This window comes from Charadrius vociferus, unplaced genomic scaffold (assembly GCF_000708025.1).
Source record: "Charadrius vociferus isolate BGI_N301 unplaced genomic scaffold, ASM70802v2 scaffold109, whole genome shotgun sequence".
Lineage (NCBI taxonomy): Eukaryota > Metazoa > Chordata > Aves > Charadriiformes > Charadriidae > Charadrius > Charadrius vociferus.
Window position 1 is genome coordinate 1,026,834 of NW_009650060.1, and position 18,903 is coordinate 1,045,736.

The 18,903-nt window shown below is 40.5% G+C and overlaps 1 protein-coding gene across 1 annotated transcript in view; it reads left to right on the top strand.

The window, feature by feature from the left end:
- The window catches only part of GTDC1 (glycosyltransferase-like domain containing 1), a 133,791-nt gene that overhangs the window by 952 nt on the left and 113,936 nt on the right, over positions 1–18,903 (top strand). The window lies entirely within an intron of this gene.

Here is an 18,903-nt window from a genome sequence, read left to right on the forward strand (position 1 = left end):
AGCGTCGTGGCTTGGGTAGCGAAGGAGCTCTCGCTTGACTCTGCGCCTTCCTGGAGAGAGACCATTCATGCACGGGGATGTTTTAGCACGAGCAGCTGCTCTTCAGCCACAGAATGAACTTCAGCGGGGCTCTGAGCACACCTAAAAGATGCGCTGACTGGTTAACTGGATCCACATCCAGTTAACCGCATCCAGTTCAGAACTGGATCTGGTATTTGTTACTCAGAGCAAGTAGGCATATAGTTGGCTGGGGAAGGAATATGAGTTTTCAAGATAAGATCTAGTGCTACAGAAGGCTGCGTTTGAACAGTGTTACCCGACACAACGTCTAATCCGTTTTTGGAATGCGTACTATATAAACGTACACCTTTTCTGTGCTTTTGGCTTGCTTTTAAAATAAGCTACCATCCCAAGCCAAATGTTATAATTAATTTTCCCCGGTTTGTCTTGTGCGAGGCATTTAGCGTTGGTTTCCTATTGCTTTCCTTTTGCAACGATTTTGTTTTGGAGGAGTGTATATGACAAACTGTTATGTAAATTTGTCTTGTATCGCAACCACATCCTCCAACGCATCACAATGTTATCTGTGTTCCTTCAAGGTCAGCAGCCCAAGCTGTCCAGCACTAACTGTATTAAACTAATCAGACATCACTCATAGACATACACTTCATTAGTTTAACTTACAGTTACATTGACCTAAGATAACTTAACTCCAATTTGTCAAGTAACCCACATCTTGGAGGAAGGGGGAGGGAATGACAACAACAACAACAAAAAAAAGCCAAAACCTCACAAGAAAACCCAACAACCCAACAAAAAAAACCCTCAACCCAGCAGCTTGAAAACTCACTTGAAGATAATAAACTTGCAATCTGTCATAGACTTATGCGCAAATATAACCTTTACTGACAGCAAATAAATCTGATCTAACCAATAGAGCATCTTAAAGAGAGGGAAGCTTTTTCTTTGCTGTTGCTGTTAGGGTTTGATCAGACAGAATCAAATAGTCAAAGTTCACAAAGATGCGATCTTTAAAAAAGAGTTATGTACCTTATCCTGACAGGAAGGATAAAATTTTAGGAACAAGGGCTGATGTGGCTGGTGAGAGGAAAACTGATTAGAGGTACCTTCTACTTTACTTGCACATTTTTTAATGTTTGTTCTGTAATTGAATGTTTCAAGTATTTTATTAAATTGAAAGTATAAGTGCATCAGACTGCAACCTAATAAGGCTGACTATTCCTTTTAGAATTCCTTTAGAAATTTAGAATTTCCTATTAGAAAAAACATTGATTAAAATTAACATTGATTCTTCTGTTTCTGGCTTGCTAGTAACCACTAAAGGTCTGCTTCCCAGGTAGTAGTTTAAGACGAAATTCTCATTGCAAACTGGCAGGAGTGTATGTTTTGAATAACACGTTTAAATATTTCATCCTTCTCGTGAGGTTGTGGGAAATACCAAATTTGCATTATTTATAATATTGACATTATTGGCAGAATAAAAATTTTCTTTTACAAGTGACCTGCGTAAATGTGACATCTCGTAAACACCTTGTTTCTGTTTGGGCATTTAATAATACAGAAAGGTCACAAATATTTCGAGTGCAAACACTTTTGGTAATGGAGCTGCATTACTAAATTTTTCATTTCAAACCGTACTTTATTTCAAGGTGTGGGTATGCATGAGAAATAATATTGATGCTAATAAGTCTGATATTGCTGTACATCTATCCAGCAGTAGTATAGGTACGTTTTAAAAGATCTATACTTTTATTCATACAAGCTGATTATGGGAAGGAAGCAGGTTTGTTAGTTTTCAAGTGATGTTCAGTGAGTTAAGGAACAGTCTTAAAAAATGCTTTTGAAGCAGAGTGCACGGTGCAGAATCGTAGATGTTAAATTCAGATGCTCTGCAGTGACCAGAGAGTTTCTGTGATGAACTTGCAAATACTTTTATCGGAGAATAGACGTGTACTCCCTTGAGCGAGAATTAAAGCTGAATTGGTAACGAGCAGTGCATCTACCGTTAACTTTTGTGAACCTATATCTTGGTGTGCAATAAAATGATGTTCCTGTGCAAGAATGAGGAGATCTACCCAGAATTGTCCTAGGGAGAAGATGTCCTCATCCTTCAAGGGGAACACATGTACCTATTACAGAAGGTATCAGACACTTAGTATTTTATTTGCAACACTGCACAGATTTATGTTAGTTCCCTGATGTTGTGCTGTGTTTCTCTAGAAAAATGCTGCTTTGCTGTTCTCGTGGCTTCATTGTGCAGTATGTCGTTAAACCAGCTCACATCTTCATTCATCTCCTTAAAGGAGGACAGAAGCCCTGATGAATAGGGAAGATCAGATATGCAGCAAGTCCCTCCACCTTGGAAGGCCATAAGGAGAGTTTTTAAAGGTGGCATACTTGGCTAGTAAACTCAAAATGGTCTAGTGTATTGATGTACAGCAGCCACAGGACTGAGGATTATTAAGAGCTTTCTTAATTGCTCTACAAAGACTCACATGATTTTTCCTTAATTGGGCAGAAGGTGACTGTTTGGATGTTGCATTAGTACAAGGAGTTTCATCCTCGTGGTGGGAACTTCCAAATCACAGCATTTGAAACGCGCTGAGAAAGGGCAGAATTACTGTCGGCTTTTTCTAGGCAAGTTTTTCAACAATCACAGAGTTTTGTTAGCAGTTGATGGAATATTATCATCTTCATTCCGTAAATGAGGAAGGTCCAGCAGAGAGCCGTGACCTTCACAGGCTGCTGGCAGTCTGCAGAGCTGCCGCGTTGTCTGCTTTGTCTCCCAACTTGCTTCAGACAGCTTCAATTCTTTGATAAATGTCTGATCTTGTCTAAAGTTTTTTTCCATAGCACATAATGACTATTCAGTAATTCTGGAAAACACGTAACAAACCCCATATTTTTTGGCCTTTTTATTTCTTCTTAATTCAAGGAAAGTTCTCAAATTTAAAAATACAGTTGCAGAATTTAATAATAATAATAAAAAAAAGGCTGCTTTTTTCCGTAATACTGTTCTTTATTACCATGAACAACCTTCTAAATTTCAAGTAATAAAACAGTTGATATGACACACTAGATGAAAGCATTTCATATTTTAGGGACTATCCTCTACAGGAAGTAATCCAAAACCCCAAAAGTTGGTAGTGTAAGACTTAGATCTGCAAAACAGAGAGACTAAATACAGTGTAGCTTCCAGTTTGTTTTAATAGCACTGCTAGATTATTTTAAATATATATGTATAAATATTATGTGTAACATCCAGTATTGCCCCCCAGGTAGCTGTTCATATGAATAAAGATTTTATTTGTAACAGACTCTAGCCCTGAAATACCCCTTGGGTAAATGTTAGCATATATATACCCCTTGCTATTTGACAACTATATTTTAAAGACAAAACTCTATGCTTTTTACGTTTTACAAAGGAGAAAACAAATCATTGTTTTCAATTAATAGAGCTCTTAAAAAAAACCAAACCCACCCGGGGGTGTGTTGTGTTCAGCGATGTATAGTATGTTCCAAATATATATATATAGTCCAAATATATATGTATTCTCCAAATATATAATGTAAATGTGGGTGGTTTTTTTTTCCTAAATAACCTGTTAAGACTACTGGATTTAGCATTGTTTAAGATCTGATGCTTTCATTCTGTCCTATAAGGAGAAAATCCATTATTATGGACTGAGTTCTTTACTAACTGATAATAATGTCGCCTAAATGTCCGCTTCAAAATGGTGAACCTCTAAATTTTTATTCCAGTGGGTGTTTCAGTCCCGCTGAAAGCATAGCACAGCTCGTGTGTGTGAGCATTTGTAAGCTGGAGTATGTTTTCTAGATATTTTCTTTAAAAAAAGAATACCTGCGAGTAACACGTCCTGGGGAAGATGTTTGAAGATGTGAATTGAAGCAAGGCAGGGCAAATCTCAGCCCTTTCATTAGAGCTGAATACATGGGTGCCCATTTGTGCTGGGAACGTTTCTGTCTTCTTACATCTTTATGGCAAATACTTTAAGTGCAGCTTTATATAATCTTTGTAGGAGGTGGAATAATTTTCCCTGCATTAGAGGCCTTCCCAGGATTTGGCCCTATTAACATTCAGGTAAGAAGTAAATAAATTGGATGTGCGAGTAGCATGTTAGTTAAATAGAAGGTAAACATGCACCTGCAAATTAAAAAAAAAAACAAAAAACAACAAACCAAACAACATTTACCTGATGCTATTTTTATGTGGCATCTTTTAGGGTGTTTACTCTGTATGCAAGTGAACAAAACTTGAATCTCATTTGTGGTATCGACTACTGAGAGTGTGTATTTTGGTCTTATTGCTCAACTTCATTACATTTGAAGATGGGACGTGGCTCGCCTTCTTGAAATTGCCGAATAAATTTTGGTTCAGAGCTCTCCTAAGTTTGAAACCATTTCTTTGTTGCTCACTGTACGGTGAAGACGCGTGCATATCCGTGTTCTAACTGCAGTTTTATGGCAGATGCAGTGGAACGTACTCCTAAAGAATAACCTGGTGAGTTGTCCTTTGTACTTTGATTAGTTGATAGAAAGGCATGAAGAAATAAGGTGACTAAATGTGATAGCTGCTATCCCCTACAGACAGGGTTCAGGTCTCATCTTTGATTAAAAATACCAGGTGGGTGTAACTGACTCATTTCTATAGCCTCACCGATGGATACAAATAACGATGTTCTTACCTTCCTGTAGACATGTCCAAACCAGGAATCACAGAAATCATAGAATCGTAGAATGGTTTAGGTTGGAAAGGCCCTTGAAGATCATCGAGTTCCACCCCCCCTGCCATGGGCAGGGACACCTCCCACCAGACCAGGTTGCCCAAGGCCCCGTCCAGCCTGGCCTTGAACACCTCCAGGGATGGGGCTTCAACAGCCTCTCTGGGCACCCTGTTCCAGTGCCTTACAACCCTTAAAGTGAAAAACTTCTTCCTAATGTTTAATCTAAACCTGCCCTCTTCCAGTTTGAAGCCATTCCCCCTTGTCCTGTCACTCCATGCCCAGTAGAAAGTCCTTCCCCAGCTCTCCTGTAGCCCCTTTAGGTACCGGAAGGCGGCAATAAGGACTCTTTGGAGCCTTCTCTTCTCCAGGCTGAACAGCCCCAACTCTCTCAGCCTCTCCTCATAGGAGAGGTGCTCCAGTGCTCAGATCAGCCTCATGGCTCTCCTCTGGACCTGCTCCAACAGGTCCATGTCCTTCGTAAGTTGAGGACTCCAGAGCTGGATGCAGTACTCCAGGTGGGGTCTCACGAGAGTGGAGTAGAAGGACAGAATCACCTCCCTTGACCTGCTGGCCACGCTTCTTCTGATGCAGCCCAGGATCCGGTTGGCCTTCTGGGCTGTGATCACACATTGCTGGCTCGTGCTGAGCTTCTTCATTTAAAAGGTAAAAGCCCACTGAAAGGAGGGTACAGGAGACACTACTTAGTCCCGTGCTCCCCTTTACCCTCCCTAGCTGAGTAAAGGGTCATTACTTCTTTAATTTCATCAATCCTAAACTTGCTTGCATTATTTTATTTTGTTTTGTTTTGTTTTAAACAAATGGGTTGGGTTCACCAAGCTTAGTTCACACGGGCTCGTGCAAACGCGTCCACGGTCGTCCTGCCCACGCTTTGCACGAACTTGATTGGGAGCTAACTTCGCTCCGGGGGGCCAGATGGCCGTCCTAGCGCCATGTTGAGCCTAAAACCAAGAAACCCCACCGAGATACGAGACACAGGCACCCGTGTACTGAGCTTAAAACAACTTGGTGACTTCTGACCAGAGCTGGCTGGGCTCCAGCCAGCTTAAAGTGGAAGCAACGAGAATATACGTCCATATGGAACGGCACGAAGCTCCACCGCTTAGCGCAGATGATGCCCTCCACTTCTGTAGCCCCGGATAATAGAGGGTGTCCCAGTCGGAATAACGGGTGTGAAATTCTCTCCGACGAGGGAGAACTCGGAGGCCATCTGATAACGCTGGGAGCGCGTAACATGGGAACGTACGCCTAAAAACTGGGGTTTTTTGCGATTTAGGGTAATATCGGCCAAAATCTGCTCTGCAAACTTCTGCTGAATATGTTATTTTTCAAAGTAAACTTCTAAGGAAGAGCGTATAATCGAATGTATTTGAGAGTGATTTTTATCAGAACACTAATAGAAAGCAATGCTTTGATAAAGCTAAGAAAAATGTTTAAATTCTGTAATTGATTTTTTTAATTGGGAAGATACTGTAAATAAAGGTAAAAAAATAAGTTATCCACTATAAAAAAAAAATCTAGTAAAAAATTAGGTAATCCAGTAAAAAATTAGGTGAAGTCAAAGGGCAAAATCATTTCCTATTGAGGGTAACAGCACTGCTGTGGTTTCTCTGCTCACGGTTCAGCTGCTAAAATTTACTTTTCAGTCTGACGGAGGGACGCTGCCTGAAAGTTTTCATGAAGGCGGCGAAGGAGGTGGGATCTCCTTTGTCGGGCAGATTAATTCCCTTGCTGCCGCCGCGCAGAGGGGCCAGCGACGATGTCCTGGCGCTCAAAGTCCTCGTACAGTACGGCAATTTAAGAGCAAATGTTTTTTATTCTCAGTCTGGCTGCGTAAAAACTTGGGGAGAAGGAATCCGGTAACAACAACAACAACAACAAAAAATGCCCTCTTTTAAGAAACAGGACAAATAATTTCCTAAGTAAACTACCTGAAATTTATTCGGGCAGACAGCAATGTGATCTTAAACATTCACTTTGCATTAATCAACTTTGCCTCAGATAAAATGCTGGCAGATGGTAGCTATTCATTTGAAAAGTGACAGGTTTTCTTTACATTTTTTTTTTTTTGTGTGTGTGTGTGTGTAAACCCCCACACGCGCTCTTCCCTCCAAAAACTTCAGTTGTGTAATTTGTCCAACGTGCTTTTTTTCTTTTTTTAATTTTTTTTTTGTTTATTTTTTTTAAATACAGTCCCATTATTAGGCAATAATATTAGGGTTAGTTAAAAGAGGTTTTAGATGAGTTTAAATCCAGGCTCCTTCCTTTGGAAGTCAGTGGAAGTATATACAGGATGTGAAATTTGGCAGAAATAAGATGGGAGTGATGGACGCGATGCTCGGAGAGGTGCAGGACCGGGGAGGACACTGGGGGGACCGTTGGGTGATCCATAGAAAGTGCTGGTGTGAAGTGGCAGTTGTGCGTTCCGTGTGTAAAAGATTTGCTGAAATGCCAGAAAAAATACTGTGATGAGACAAGGGAAGAACGGCCTGGTTTTTCAAACCCCAGCATGTCTTTTCCTTTACGTTCTCGAGAGCCGGGTGAAATCCTTATTTTTCTTGCTAAAATGCATTTTATGAATCACCTGGAGAATTGATATTTACATTGCTGGCAGTAAAATGTAATGAAATTGTGCATTATGAGTCAGTATTTCTACACTTAGGATTTTAATGAGTATTTTATCTGTCCTTTTAAATGGTTGCTGTGTATATATTTTATTTCTAGATCAGTTATGGATTACATTTCTATTTTCAAATAACAAACATATACAGCACTATATTATAAAGAACATGATACTTCTACAATTCATTGTCATTCTAGTCCATAACACTAATTTGATCTTCCAAAGGGAAAGAAACAAAGCTTTTGGTTTGCGTCTAATAAAGAATAAAATCTTGTTTTTTTTTTTTTTATTTTCCTTTTTTCTGTGCTGCCTTTTCCTAATCAATTTTTTTTTTTTTTGTACCTAGGAAGTAAATAATAAAAATTTTATCAGATACTTGGTTTGCACATGATTTGGATTTACAGCTTGATATTCCAGTGTTACAAATAACTCGCTTTCTTAATAAGTCCTCGTAGCTTGGCTGGATTTTGTGAAATAAAAAGACATTTTGCTGCAGACTGGTTTTAGCCAAACAGTTTTGGGAGAAGACCTACATTAACACTATTTTTTTTATTTTTATTTTTATTTTTTTTGACAAGCATTAACCTGACCCAAATACATTCCAGGTTGAAAGTCTTGGTTCAGGTTGCTGGGGATGTCTCAGTTGCCAGTCTGCACCAGACCAGGAATTTGGTTATCTGATCACCTCGTTACCTCTCGTTCCCGACTTCAGCCCGAGTGCCCGGACCCAAGAGCTCAGTGCCCTCCTCGGCTGGTGCCCCGTCCGCTCCTGCCAGAACTGCTCACTTTGTCTCTGTTGACTACAACTGCTGTCGTCACCGGCTGGGGACTTTATCTGACGTGCTTGGGTGGAGCAGTCTGGAAGTTCAAGCTGTATTTGTAGTGATAGGATGAGGGGGAATGGCTTCAAACTGGAAGAGGGGAGATTTAGATGAGATAGGAGGAAGAAATTCTTCACTCTGAGGTTGGTGAGCCCCTGGGGCAGGTTGCCCCGAGAAGCTGTGGCTGCCCCATCCCTGGAGGTGTTCAAGGCCAGGTTGGACGGGGCTTGGAGCAACCTGGGCTGGTGGGAGGTGTCCCAGATGCTTTTTCACACCAGGTGTGGGCTTTTAGGATCTCCTGTGGGCATCCGTGAGTTTCTCTGTGGATTTTGAGGACAATGAGATGGTCCATAGTCATTCTAGAAAATGTGCCCAAGGTGTTCTCTGGATTTATCTCCTTGATTCCCCTGGGATTACAGCCGTATACAGACCTCTAATGTGCATGTGACCACCACGTTGGCAGGCGATGCTGTTAATAAGTAGTGTGGCTTGATGGGGTCATGGAGAGATGCTAGAGTGAAGTGATGCTCCTGGTCCAATGTCCACACAGCATGTTGCTGCAAGGAGTTTTACTTCAGACCAGGTGTAGCCTTGTTCTAAAGGACTTAGTGTCCATAAGATGAGGCTGGAGTCCATTAAATGCTCTCCAGGAGCATCACCTCCTGGCTTCGCTTGATCCAAAGGAATCCAGATCATAATCTTGGAGCCGCTCTGGTGTGAGCTGGGGCGTACTGGGTGAGGGTGGTTTTGGGTGTTGCTTCAGAAATGCTCTTCGCAATCAAACTGAAATGCTCATCTAAATTGATCCATAAAATACTTGATATTGTGGATTATGATGTCATTTCTTCCCTAAACATATACAACATATACCTCGGCTGGAGTTTGATTACAATCTATATGTCAAATTCTGGTGTGACGGAATGTGTTTAACTTAAGATGGATTTCTGACTCCTCCACACCAATTTGATCCATTTATTCTCTCCTCTTCCCGCTTATACTACTCCTTACAGGTACCTGCAGAATGATCCCTGTTACTGGTATGCTTGGAAGCATTTTGATGATTAATTTACCCTCCCCTCAAAAAAAAAAAAAAATATTGAGACTCTATGTAAATTATGTCCAGTCATTTGAATATCTTTGTCAAATACAAAGCAATCAAAAGGTAGTGTGTTTTTTTTTTCCCCCCATCATTCTCTAATGAAGGTTTTTGCAATCTCCTCATTCCCTTGGATGGTATTTTCCCTTTCTTGCCTCCGTTCTTTGTCCCTGTCTTTTCCTCCCTCCCTCCTGCACATATACTCCGATGGTCCAGTGGACACAGTCATTTTAAAAAATGCTTTCCATTTCAGAAATGCATTTTTTTTTTATTGTTTATGTTTATAACCTTGCCTACTTGTTCATAATTTTTCGTTTTAGCTCTCTTAATTTCCATTTTACTTGTTGCACGCTGGAGCTTTTATTTCTGTCTAATGGCAAGTTGAAGAAAGAACGAAGGAAAGAGCAATGGACATCAAAAGCAAATACGTGATTTTCTTGTTGCAGAAGAATTATTGGAAGAATTTATATCTGTTTACAGTGTTGTTTCTAATAATTCCTGTGAGGAAAGGTGTATCTAGAGCAGGCCTAATGTTCCTCTCACGCCTATTTTACCTGATGTAACTACTTAAATTGTTTAAACTACTGATCTATCAAATATTTTTTAGAAAAAGTTTAAAATATTATAGGTAAAACAATAGAAAATTTATTTCAACTTTAATTTTTCATGCGGTTAAGTGGTATTCCTACTATGAGTTTTGTTAACTTCTGTTTTCTTTAAGAGCGATAATATTTTTTTTAATATAACATATTCTGCATATAATGAAGACGTGTGTCTATTTGGAATGTGGAAAAATCTTCATGGAATTAAGTATTATGTAATAACATGAAGAAATTTTTGAATGCATATAATACTATGTATTTTATACATGGAAGAATTAAAAAAAGATGGAAGACAAGTAATTTGAGAACATCTGCAATTTTTTATTTATGTAAGAGAATATCCCATTTTTAATTAAAGATGGAATTTAAGAATGATAAATGTGACCGTTATCTGGTGGTAGTTAGTTTGCAGGCACTTTTTTTCCCCTCCTGTTCCGCGGAGTGCTGCAGGTTTGACAGTGCCTTTGGCTTTTGTGAGCAAAATGCATTTCCTACTCGTGGCAGAATAGTTGTAACTCACTAAACATGGAACAGTTCTCGGGCATAGCGACATCTCTATGCTTAAGCCCTGAGGAATAGAATTATTTTAAACTCTGCATATGCAAAAATTTCCTGGTAATCAATTTTATTAAAAACGTAACAGCTAAAAATTTTATATGCCTAATGAATTTGGAGAAACAGCGCTAAGGATGTGAAACTTATACAAGAAGAGGATGTGAATTTTGGGGGAAATTGTAATGACGGAGTTATCTTTTTTCTCTCTTTTTTTTTTAGAGTGAAATGATTCCTAAATTAACTTAGATGAAGAATTTCTCTTGCTATAGCTATACTGTAATAAATTGTGGATGAGCCCAAATTAGGTGTTATTTCTGATGGAGTACTCTACGTCGTACAGTTTACGGTGCCAGACACAGCTTCTCTCTGCCCTGTAGCCACGGACAACAAAAAGAATGTGTCCTTTAGACCTGTTTTCCTTCAAGGATGTCCAGTTTATCCTGACGCAGGCTGAGGCTCATGCTGGAGGTTAATAGGTGGGTGGAGAGGGGTGAAGGTTTTGATTAGATAGATTGCAGGAGTTCTCTAAAACCAGCCTATTTTGCCACATTTGGCAAGTTTTCATAGTTTTTTTGGTCTTTAGTAGGAGACTGACCTTTTTCTGGTTTGTTCTTTTTTTTTTTTACTTTAGTCCTTATGTTACTTCTTTACGCTCTCCTCATCCTAGATGAAAGTTGGTTCTGAATTACTGTTACATCCACAAGACACAGCTGTGTGATTTCAAAGTGGGAGGAAAAAGAAGTCGGGTAGGTGCTTTGGGAGTAACTTGAGTTAGCCCAGCATTGCCATCAGGTGTTATGTGTCTCTTGGTGTTTCTGAGTCCCACATATCCCAGGAGCAAATAGTAACTTCATCCCTGCCTTTGTATCGTTCAAGTCGCACCTGCTGACCCTGCTGCTTTTACCTTTTCTCTCCTTTAATTTCACAAAACTTCAGAATCATGATTGGCAGAGAGGTTCCGTTGTCCGGGGTCAATTGACCGTTGTGTTTACTGATCGCTTTAGATGATGCCTTCAAGACATCAGTCCAGAGACCCACATGGAAGAAGACTTGGTTACAGAGTCCTCGTAGCTATCTGCTCTAGACTGTTGCGTTGTCATCAACTCAAGGCTGTAGAGGTGGAGTCTGATTTGCAGTAGGCAGTTGTGAGGTTTAATGCCGCCCTTGCAAAGGATCTTGAGGCCCCAAGCTAGTTTGGAATCAGACTTCACTGTTTTCTGTGGCTGTTGAAGCATTCAGGTCTGAAGTACTTTAAACCCAGATCTCGGGTCTTGCCCAAGAAGATGGAAGCTCTCTAGGCAGAGGTGGCAGAGAGCGGTTTCAGAACAGGAAAACCAGAATGTAATGTAATTATTCAAAATTGCATCATGAGTTAGAAATTATAAAACCTACCTTTTCTTCCCTTTTTTTTTTTTTTTTTTTTTTTCAACATGTAATAGAGAACCTGGAGAGTGGTCTTGGATTGAATTAATACTAATTCTGGTTTAAATACGCTGAAAAATGTTTGTATATATTTTTACATATCAATACGAAGAAAATTCTAGATTTTAATGTGCCGTGCTATGTTATGATGAGTGAAGTATGCATTCTGTATTATAAAGTAAGCATGTATACTTCTAAAATACTAATTTCCACTGTTAACAGTTGCATGGAAGGTCATTGACATGGTGGATTGGAGGGGGTCTCTGGGGCTTGGGCATGTTTGAAGAGAATATTTATGGTGTCTCTGTACCTCCTGCCATTAATAGGCATTTTTCAAGGGACTGCTCTTAGGTTATATTTTGCTCATGACTCTTAAGTTTTCTTAGATGGGAAAAAAAAAAAAAGAAGGATATGATAGTTTTTTTTTCCTGTGCCTTCAAGAGGTCCATTGGTGGGTGATGAGGCTGATGTGTCCGGAACGTGTGTGGAGTGGGTATGTCCGAGCGAGCGGGGTGAAGGATTCGGTGGCAGGGAGGGGGTTTGCCATATTTGTGTGCTTCCTGCATTTTTAAGCGGTAAAAAGGGTATTTTCAGCTGTTGAGATGAAGCTCAGCAGCTGCTCTGCAAACCCCATACAAAACAGGGGCCTGAATTTTCTTTATCTCCATCATCTGCCTCTGACCACAGCAGTTGCTGCGGCTCTGCGTTTCTCTTAACCGGTAGTCTTTGAATTACACGGTCGATATATAGTAATGATGAGAATGTTTTTTATTGGATAAGATGGGACTCGAAGATAATATTGTTACCTATTAATTGCTAGGTACGTACTGAGACTCTGAATGATGAAGGGGAAGGTACAAGAAGTGTAAATGCTTTGGAGCAGGGGAAAAACAACTACGCAGCCGCGCTCTGGGCTGTTAGAGCATCACTGTGGTATTTGCCTTCCCATTATCTCTTCAGCTCACTTTTCCACAGTATATTTTGGGCCATCCTTCTTCTCTTTTACTCTTCTTTCTTTTTTTCTTTCTTTTTTCTTTCTTTTTTCTTTTTTCTTTCCTTTTTTCTTTTCTTTCTTTTCTTCTTTCTTGTCTTTCTTTTCTTCTTTCTTCTTTTCTTCTTTCTTCTTTTCTTTTCTTCCTTTTCTTCCTTCTTTTCTTCCTTCTTTTCTTCCTTCTTTTCTTCCTTCTTTTCTTCCTTCTTTTCTTCCTTCTTTTCTTCCTTCTTTTCTCCTTTCTTTTCTCCTTTCTTTTCTCCTTTCTTTTCTTCTTTTTTCTTTTCTTTTTCTCTTTTCTTTTTCTCTCTTTTCTCTCTTTTTCTCTCTTCTTTTTCTCTCTTTTTCTCTCTTCTTTTTCTCTTCTCTTTTCTCTTTTTTTCTTTTCTTCTTTTTTTTTTCTTCTTTTTTTTTTGCCTCTCAGCACGTGCTCTGCAATTTAAAACTAACTTCATTAATTCTCGCGTGCAATATCTTTAAGATCGTCTTCTAAAATACAGAAGGGGGTTCGTAGTGTAAGCGGTGGTGTATTTAAGGTAGAATATTCCGTGTTTTTGCAGATTGCCAGTATTCACGCGCCAGAGCAGCCTTCTGACCATGAAGCCCAACCACGCTTGTTCTATTAGCTGTACTTCAGAAGTATTTGTTTAGTTTTTTCCTCAGATGGATAACCAATATGGAACATTCTGTCCACAGAAGTCTTATTAAAGAGGTTAGAGCATCCTGCTAATTAGGAAGAACTAATTAGGCAGATTGTTGTGCCTGTAACCAGAATTTTATATTTTAATGGATTTTGAAATGCGGTGTACTCACTTTTCCTATTGTAAAATACACTTTCCTTTTAAATGTCTGGAAATAGTCATCTTGAGGAGATTTTGCACTGAGAGTAAGAAAGCAGTAGCATTTTCATTTTTCAATTTATTAAATAAACTGTAGAATATATGCTATAAAATTGATGAAATCATTAACCCATGCCAGCTCCTTACTGTTTTGTTACCTTCCTGTTGGTAGATTTAAGTGGTTTTTTTTTATCTGCCCCAAAGAGGAGATGGATTAAGTTCATATGAAGAAACAATATAGTTTGTGGTTGTGTTAAAGTTAGGCTTAGGTGGTACACAAATCTCACAAATTACTCTTCGGCTACTTCAAGTTAAAATTCATTGACCACTGTTTCCCTGAGTCTTGGGAAATTTTATTGTATTTAAAACTGGATCAAACCCATTTGCGAGCGCTCTTGCAGTGCTGTTTCAGACTTTTAGTCCAGAAGCTGAAAAAGAAGCCCATTTTCAGCGGTGGGGTGACCTGGGAGCAAAACCGTCAGGGTTGGTTGGGTTTTCATGGTTCACATCTTAATTCTTGGTAGGTACAAACGCCCAACGCTGAGGCATTGCATTGTTTGCAGGTTGCCACGGGGAAAGCACAGGTTGTTTGTGGCTGGGGAGAAGTCTGATTTGAGATACACTTTTTATATATATACATATATATATATATATTTAAGATGGATTTCTCCTTAGTGTCTACCTTTGATTTTTATTTTTTTTTTTCAGCTGTGCCTCGCTACGAACTGTGATTAGTCTTAACCTTTTTTCGGGCTTTTCATTCTGCATTTTGCGAAAGTCTTTGGCTTGTGGAGAAGCCGTGTGGCCGGGAGCCGTGGGCAGTGACCTGCAGTCTGTCTCAGGACCGTCCTCAGACGTAATTCAAGCTGCAGATGTGGAAATGGGTGAGAGGAGGTTGGCGGCCATCTGGAAGGTGGCCATCTGCTCCTTCCTGGAGAAGCAGGGAGCAAGGCGTTTGGGGGTCTCTGCTCCTTCTTGTCACAACCTGAGTCAAGGCGATTCAGAATTGAGTCTTTGAAGGCCAATTTGTGACTATTGGATTGCCAAGGGCTTGGCACTTAGTGATGTAAGGGGCTAGAAAGGGAAAAATGGACAAATAGTTCTAGACAAGATTTAGAAATGAGGCGTATAAAAACTTCAGTAAAGCACTGAGGTTTAAGATCATGTAGCTCAGGTCTAGCAATCATAGAATCATAGAATGGTTTAGGTTGGAAGGGACCTTGAAGATCACCGAGTTCCAACCCCCCTGCCCTGGGCAGGGACACCTCCCACCAGCCCAGGTTGCTTAAAGCCCCATCCAGCCTGGCCTTGAACACCTCCAGGGATGGGCCTCAACAACTCTGGACAACCTGTTCCAGTGCTTCACCACCCTTAAAGTGAAAAACTTCTTCCTAATGTTTAATCTAAACGTTCACTCTTCTAGTTTATAGCCATTCCCCCTCGTCCTGTCACTACATGCCCTAGTAAAAAGTCCCCCTCCAGCTCTCCTGGAGCCCCTTTAGGTACTGGAAGGCCGCAATAAGGTCTCTTTGGGCCCTTCTCTTCTCCAGGCTGAACAGCCCCAACTCTCTCAGCCTCTCCTCATAGGAGAGGTACTCCAGCCCTCTGATCATCTTTGTGGCCCTCCTCTGGACCTGCTCCAACAGGTCCATGTCCTTCTTATGTTGTGGAAGAAGAAACCACGGAGCACAGGGAGATGCAGCTTGCTACGCTAACTGACAGAAAACAGACAGTAATGCCCCATCGGGGCGTGGGGATCCTTCCTTAATTTGCTAATGCAGCAGGAAATATGCCCAGGAAATAGGTAGAGTTTGTACCGCTTGAAAGCAGAACTGGGAATATGGAGCCTGGAGGATGGAGTAATTAGGTCTGGCCCACTTAAAGGAAAGCCTTCCTGCTTCCAGTCCAAGAACAGAAGACAAAAATATTGCAAGACTTGTTTTTGTGGTGGCAGCCTCTGCTGCCGCCAGACCTTCTATATGTGCTGGAGTGTCAGCTTGGGCTTTGGCAAGTCAGATTTGTGTTCAGCATCTGTGATGACCTGTAGATTCGTGCCCTTCCTTGCTCCTGCCGTTTAGTCTTCAGCCTGAAATCTGGGACCATCATCAACCAGACGGGTCTAGGTAGTTAGCATGATGTCATGTCTCTTAAGCGGTTTATGGAACAGGGCTGAAATTTATGGCAATAAATATTTTAGATTGTTGTTGTTTGGCTTCCTAAGGAGAAGAATTTCCTTAGGGGAGAGGTTATTTTGCAAGCGACTCCACTGTATGATGTATTGATGGTTTCAGTATGTAGGAAGCTTCTCTCCCTTCAGTGTTGTAGGTTGAAACTGATACTCGCACTTAATAGCTTTACAGATTCCTGTTTAATTACTGGTCATTCTGCTGAAGTGCATGACTCATTTAGCCTTCAGCGATCGGAGGTATTTTGGCCCTCTATATAACTCTACGTATAGGTATTTTTGCTTCTAAGAACCACAGGAATACCTACTTTTCCTTTGTGTGTCTCATTCCCTAGGGTAATACAGAGAAGGCAGATGGGAAATGAGAAAAAGTGTATTTTGGATGAATTTGCGGTGGTCCAGATGGCTGCGGGTGCACACTGTCCACTCAGTTCTCACCTGGGAGGGTGTGCTTGGCTCGGTTCTTAATACTATTGCTGCTATTATTAATATCATTGCTTCTATTGTTAATATTATTGCTCCTACTCTTAATACTATTGCTGTGATTATTAATGTATTATTATTATTATAGAAGTCCATACTTCTATATCGGTATTTTAAATCAGGCACCTGTTTAACGCTGATGGTGGGACAGCCTTTCAGATGATCCAGGTATGTTGGTTTTGGTTGTATTTGGTGTTTGTTGAGAAATCATTATTTCTTCTTGATTGCCAACGTACTTGTGATGAGAAGCGACTGCTCTTCCTTCTGCCTTGGTTGTAGCCCTGCACCTTTTGGGTTTGCCACGCTGTGCCCTTGCTGCAGACCGGGGGAGCCACGGAAGGGGGTAGAGAGGGGAGGGAATATTGCCCACACTTCAGCATTTTGGAATTTCTCTCGTTAGCTGACTCCTTTTTAAGAGCATTTGAAGTAATTTGCAGACACCACTTGCAGGCCAGTTTGCAGATGACTCTACCTTAGTTCATCTTGGCTTTCCACACCCCTTAAATTCCTGTGTTTTGCCATGTTCTAGCATGGTAAAATGTTAAAATTAACATTAAACCCATTTCTGCTTTAAGTTGCGACGGCTTTTCTTCCTGGCTTTTCAGGCCGTGACATTGCACGTGTCCTGGGAGAGGCCCGTTGCAAAAATACGGGCTTTGAAGTTACCAGCAGATAGGCAGCTCCGTATCAAGAGACAGCACTTGGTCTTGTTGCATTGACATCCAAATAAATTTGCGTTGATCTCAATAAATGTGGATGTTTTGAACCTTGACTTTCTAATGCTTCGCAGTTGGGTATTCTCCCCCCCCGCCCCCGCTTTGTCAAGGAGGATGACTGTAGTAAGACCATGAGCTGATTACTCCCTGTATTAGATAATCATTTCTTAATGTGGGAGGGATATTAAGAAGAATGGATGTGAGTGCTCTTGGAAGACTCTTTATGGAATAAGGCTTAAGCACCGCCGTAAATAGGATGCGCGTTCGCTTTCATGCTGAGTCAGCTAGAGCTTGGCTGTCGAGGGATGAACACACCAACACTCGAGCCAAAAATCAGGAAGGTCTTAGAAAACACTTGCAAAACATCTGGTGACTCTTCTATCTTTAAAAATTATCATTATTCCTCTGATGCATTGTCACCCTTGGATTTTAGGTGGGCAGCAGTTGGAGTCTGATTAAAGCCCAGGCCTGGTCCTGTCTAGATAGGCCTCTGTGAAGTACCTCTTTGTTTCCCCACGTCATGTGTTTGTCTTATGATGTGCCAGTGGCAATTAATTCTGAGTTTTCCTTAGAATTTAGAAAGACGTGCTGGCGTTGGAGTGTCCGTGCGCAGCGGTGGGGAGGCCGCCGGGCAAAGGGGCCATCCAGAGGATGAGCGGTGCTACAGGAGAGGTGTTGGGTGTCCTTCTGCCGGAAAGCCAGCGCAGCAATGGTCAGCTCAATCAGGGCTCTGCTTCGGGGAAGCCTGAATCATCATTAGAGATGAAATGTCTATTTGCAATGAAAAAACAGCCAATTTGATCGATGGTTGGTTTTTTTCCCGCTAGTCATGGTTTAATAAAAAAAACCAAAGGGTTTTTGGGTGTGACTGTTAGTTTGTTGAAGTCTCTTCAATATGCCAAAACAGGGGTTTAGTAATTGAAGTCGGCTTTAAGGGACCTTGTAAAAGGTTTTGTTTTTTTTTTTTTTTCTTGTTTGGTTGATTTTTTGCTAAAAGCTTTTTCGGCATTAAGTAACTAAATGCAGGACAAGATGTTGCATGTCTAGTTTGTGTTTGACAGAGTGCTCTAAAGGCACCATCATCCCGAGGGTGGTTGTGAGAGGGCTGGTAATAGTAGGAAGGATAGTAACAATGACTTTATTTTTTAATTTTTTTAGGGCACTGAATTTTACTTTATTTGTGTAAGCTTTTTAAAATGTTAAGGTTGATCTGCGATAGTGTATTATCAACAGTTTTATTTTGCTAATTTTGGTTGGTGAACTCTGCAACAGCTCTCCTGTCATTCCCAGCAGCTTTTCATAGAAACTCCCCCCTCCCCCCCCCTTAAATATTCTAAAGATGCTTTCATTATGAAAGTCCTTGAAATTAAGATTAAAATTATTTTTTTTCTTCCTGTGATGGCATATGAATATGCTTTTGCCATAATGGCACTTGCCCATTTTGGATTATTTTCTGCCTCTGAATATTATGTGATTTCTTGTTAGAGTGAATGACAAGATGATGTATGACACACTTGAGATGGTATTGAGCAGAGTATAGTTGGAAAATTGCAGTGATAATTTTCTTTTTACATCTCAAACTTACACGCCATTGAGGAGAGAAAAAAAAATAAAAAGAAAAAAAGAAAAAGTGTAACAGGCAACTCGAGAAAAGCATAAGGGGAAACCTTGAAAAATTACAGGGAAATTTCCATAACAGATACAGCAGTAATGCTGGTTTAATAATGATTTCCTGTCATGAACTATTTTTATCATTTGCCTGCTCTCTGACGTGGCATTCTATTTA